This window comes from Camellia sinensis, chromosome 12, assembly GCF_055761805.1.
Source record: "Camellia sinensis isolate YWXY chromosome 12, ASM5576180v1, whole genome shotgun sequence".
Classification (NCBI taxonomy): domain Eukaryota; kingdom Viridiplantae; phylum Streptophyta; class Magnoliopsida; order Ericales; family Theaceae; genus Camellia; species Camellia sinensis.
In genome coordinates this window covers 4,206,128-4,211,830 of record NC_138972.1, presented here as the reverse complement: position 1 = coordinate 4,211,830, position 5,703 = coordinate 4,206,128, and positions in this window count along the sequence as shown.

Sequence of the window (5,703 nt, the reverse complement as noted above, 5' to 3'; positions counted from 1 at the left end):
GCGGCAGATATGTAAATACGGGGTTTCCGTACCATTTCTTGCGCATTACGGTTCGAACACTCGAACACCTATACGGATTCTCCTGCACAGCGGCAGATATGTAAATACGGGGTTTCCGTACCATTTCTTGCGCATTACGGTTCGAACACTCGAACACCTATACGGATTCTCCTGCACAGTGGCAGATATGTAAATACGGGGTTTCCGTACCATTTCTTGCGCATTACGGTTCCAACAGTCGAACACCTATACGGATTCTCCTGCACAGTGGCAGATATGTAAATACGGGGTTTCCGTACCATTTCTTGCGCATTACGGTGCGAACACTCGAACACCTATACGGATTCTCCTGCACAGTGGCAGATATGTAAATACGGGGTTTTCGTACCATTTCGTGCGCATTACGGTCCGAACACTCGAACACCTATACGGATTCTGCTGCACAGTGGCAGATATGTAAGTACGGGGTTTCCGTACCATTTCTTGCGCATTACGGTCCGAACACTCGAACACCTATACGGATTCTCCTGCACAGTGGCAGATATGTAAATACGGGGTTTCCGTACCATTTCTTGCGCATTACGGTTCGAACACTCGAACACCTATACGGATTCTCCTACACAGTGGCAGATATGTAAATACGGGGTTTCCGTACCATTTCTTGCGCATTACGGTTCGAACACTCGAACACCTATACGGATTCTCCTGCACAGTGGCAGATATGTAAATACGGGGTTTCCGTACCATTTCTTGCGCATTACGGTTCGAACACTCGAACACCTATACGGATTCTCCTGCACAGTGGCAGATATGTAAATACGGGGTTTCCGTACCATTTCTTGCGCATTACGGTTCGAACACTCGAACACCTATACGGATTCGCCAGCACAGTGGCAGATATGTAAATACGGGGTTTCCGTACCATTTCTTGCGCATTACGGTTCGAACACTCGAACACCTATACGGATTCTCCTGCACAGTGGCAGATATGTAAATACGGGGTTTCCGTACCATTTCTTGCGCATTACGGTGCGAACACTCGAACACCTATACGGATTCTCCTGCACAGTGGCAGATATGTAAATACGGGGTTTCCGTACCATTTCTTGCGCATTACGGTTCGAACACTCGAACACCTATACGGATTCTCCTGCACAGTGGCAGATTTGTAAATACGGGGTTTCCGTACCATTTCTTGCGCATTACGGTTCGAACACTCGAACACCTATACGGATTCTCCTGCACAGTGGCAGATATGTAAATACGGGGTTTCCGTACCATTTCTTGCGCATTACGGTTCGAACACTCGAACACCTATACGGATTCTCCTGCACAGTGGCAGATATGTAAATACGGGGTTTCCGTACCATTTCTTGCGCATTACGGTTCGAACACTCGAACACCTATACGGATTCTCCTGCACAGTGGCAGATATGTAAATATGGGGTTTCCGTACCATTTCTTGCACATTACGGTTCGAACACTCGAACACCTATACGGATTCTGCTGCACAGTGGCAGATATGTAAATACGGGTTTTCCGTACCATTTCTTTCGCATTACGGTTCGAACACTCGAACACCTATACGGATTCTCCTGCACAGTGGCAGATATGTAAATATGGGGTTTCCGTACCATTTCTTGCGCATTACGGTGCGAACACTCGAACACCTATACGGATTCTCCTGCACAGTGGCAGATATGTAAATACGGGGTTTCCGTACCATTTCTTGCGCATTACGGTTCGAACACTCGAACACCTATACGGATTCTCCTGCACAGTGGCAGATTTGTAAATACGGGGTTTCCGTACCATTTCTTGCGCATTACGGTTCGAACACTCGAACACCTATACGGATTCTCCTGCACAGTGGCAGATATGTAAATACGGGGTTTCCGTACCATTTCTTGCGCATTACGGTTCGAACACTCGAACACCTATACGGATTCTCCTGCACAGTGGCAGATATGTAAATACGGGGTTTCCGTACCATTTCTTGCGCATTACGGTTCGAACACTCGAACACCTATACGGATTCTCCTGCACAGTGGCAGATATGTAAATATGGGGTTTCCGTACCATTTCTTGCACATTACGGTTCGAACACTCGAACACCTATACGGATTCTGCTGCACAGTGGCAGATATGTAAATACGGGTTTTCCGTACCATTTCTTTCGCATTACGGTTCGAACACTCGAACACCTATACGGATTCTCCTGCACAGTGGCAGATATGTAAATATGGGGTTTCCGTACCATTTCTTGCGCATTACGGTGCGAACACTCGAACACCTATACGGATTCTCCTGCACAGTGGCAGATATGTAAATACGGGGTTTCCGTACCATTTCTTGCGCATTACGGTTCGAACACTCGAACACCTATACGGATTCTCCTGCACAGTGGCAGATATGTAAATACGGGGTTTCCGTACCATTTCTTGCGCATTACGGTTCGAACACTCGTACACCTATACGGATTCTCCTGCACAGTGGCAGATATGTAAATACGGGGTTTCCGTACCATTTCTTGCGCATTACGGTTCGAACACTCGAACACCTATACGGATTCTCCTGCACAGTGGCAGATATGTAAATACGGGGTTTCCGTACCATTTCTTGCGCATTACGGTTCGAACACTCGAACACCTATACGGATTCTCCTGCACAGTGGCAGATATGTAAATACGGGGTTTCCGTACCATTTCTTGCGCATTACGGTGCGAACACTCGAACACCTATACGGATTCTGCTGCACAGTGGCAGATATGTAAATACGGGGTTTCCGTACCATTTCTTGTGCATTACGGTGCGAACACTCAAACACCTATACAGATTCTCCTGCACAGTGGCAGATATGTAAATACGGGGTTTCCGTACCATTTCTTGCGCATTAGGGTTCGAACACTCGAACACCTATACGGATTCTCCTGCACAGTGGCAGATATGTAAATACGGGGTTTCCGTACCATTTCTTGCGCATTACGGTGCGAACACTCGAACACCTATACGGATTCTCCTGCACAGTGGCAGATATGTAAATACGGGGTTTCCGTACCATTTCTTGCGTATTACGGTTCGAACACTCGAACACCTATACGGATTCTCCTGCACAGTGGCAGATATGTAAATACGGGGTTTCCGTACCATTTCTTGCGCATTACGGTTCGAACACTCGAACACCTATACGGATTGTCCTGCACAGTGGCAGATATGTAAATACGGGGTTTCCGTACCATTTCTTGCGCATTACGGTTCGAACACTCGAACACCTATACGGATTCGCCAGCACAGTGGCAGATATGTAAATACGGGGTTTCCGTACCATTTCTTGCGCATTACGGTTCGAACACTCGAACACCTATACGGATTCTCCTGCACAGTGGCAGATATGTAAATACGGGGTTTCCGTACCATTTCTTGCGCATTACGGTGCGAACACTCGAACACCTATACGGATTCTCCTGCACAGTGGCAGATATGTAAATACGGGGTTTCCGTACCATTTCTTGCGCATTACGGTTCGAACACTCGAACACCTATACGGATTCTCCTGCACAGTGGCAGATTTGTAAATACGGGGTTTCCGTACCATTTCTTGCGCATTACGGTTCGAACACTCGAACACCTATGCGGATTCTCCTGCACAGTGGCAGATATGTAAATACGGGGTTTCCGTACCATTTCTTGCGCATTACGATGCGAACACTCAAACACCTATACGGATTCTCCTGCACAGTGGCAGATATGTAAATACGGGGTTTCCGTACCATTTCTTGCGCATTACGGTGCGAACACTCGAACACCTATACGGATTCTCCTGCACAGTGGCAGATATGTAAATACGGGGTTTCCGTACCATTTCTTGCGCATTACGGTTCGAACACTCGAACACCTATACGGATTCTCCTGCACAGTGGCAGATATGTAAATACGGGGTTTCCGTACCATTTCTTGCGCATTACGGTTCGAACACTCGAACACCTATACGGATTCGCCAGCACAGTGGCAGATATGTAAATACGGGGTTTCCGTACCATTTCTTGCGCATTACGGTTCGAACACTCGAACACCTATACGGATTCTCCTGCACAGTGGCAGATATGTAAATACGGGGTTTCCGTACCATTTCTTGCGCATTACGGTGCGAACACTCGAACACCTATACGGATTCTCCTGCACAGTGGCAGATATGTAAATACGGGGTTTCCGTACCATTTCTTGCGCATTACGGTTCGAACACTCGAACACCTATACGGATTCTCCTGCACAGTGGCAGATTTGTAAATACGGGGTTTCCGTACCATTTCTTGCGCATTACGGTTCGAACACTCGAACACCTATGCGGATTCTCCTGCACAGTGGCAGATATGTAAATACGGGGTTTCCGTACCATTTCTTGCGCATTACGATGCGAACACTCAAACACCTATACGGATTCTCCTGCACAGTGGCAGATATGTAAATACGGGGTTTCCGTACCATTTCTTGCGCATTACGGTTCGAACACTCGAACACCTATACGGATTCTCCTGCACAGTGGCAGATATGTAAATACGGGGTTTCCGTACCATTTCTTGCGCATTACGGTGCGAACACTCAAACACCTATACAGATTCTCCTGCACAGTGGCAGATATGTAAATACGGGGTTTCCGTACCATTTCTTGCGCATTACGGTTCGAACACTCGAACACCTATACGGATTCTCCTGCACAGTGGCAGATATGTAAATACGGGGTTTCCGTACCATTTCTTGCGCATTACGGTTCGAACACTCGAACACATATACGGATTCTCCTGCACAGTGGCAGATATGTAAATACGGGGTTTCCGTACCATTTCTTGCGCATTACGGTCCGAACACTCGAACACCTATACGGATTCTCCTGCACAGTGGCAGATATGTAAATACGGGGTTTCCGTACCATTTCTTGCGCATTACGGTTCGAACACTCGAACACCTATACGGATTCTCCTGCACAGTGGCAGATATGTAAATATGGGGTTTCCGTACCATTTCTTGCGCATTACGGTTCGAACACTCGAACACCTATACGGATTCTGCTGCACAGTGGCAGATATGTAAATTCGGGGTTTCCGTACCATTTCTTGCGCATTACGGTTCGAACACTCGAACACCTATACGGATTCTCCTGCACAGTGGCAGATATGTAAATACGGGGTTTCCGTACCATTTCTTGCGCATTACGGTGCGAACACTCGAACACCTATACGGATTCTCCTGCACAGTGGCAGATATGTAAATACGGGGTTTCCGTACCATTTCTTGCGTATTACGGTTCGAACACTCGAACACCTATACGGATTCTTCTGCACAGTGGCAGATATGTAAATACGGGGTTTCCGTACCATTTCTTGCGCATTACGGTTCGAACACTCGAACACCTATACGGATTGTCCTGCACAGTGGCAGATATGTAAATACGGGGTTTCCGTACCATTTCTTGCGCATTACGGTTCGAACACTCGAACACCTATACGGATTCTCCTGCACAGTGGCAGATATGTAAATACGGCGTTTCCGTACCATTTCTTGCGCATTACGGTGCGAACACTCGAACACCTATACGGATTCTCCTGCACAGTGGCAGATATGTAAATACGGGGTTTCCGTACCATTTCTTGCGCATTACGGTGCGAACACTCAAACACCTATACGGATTCTCCTGCACAGTGGCAG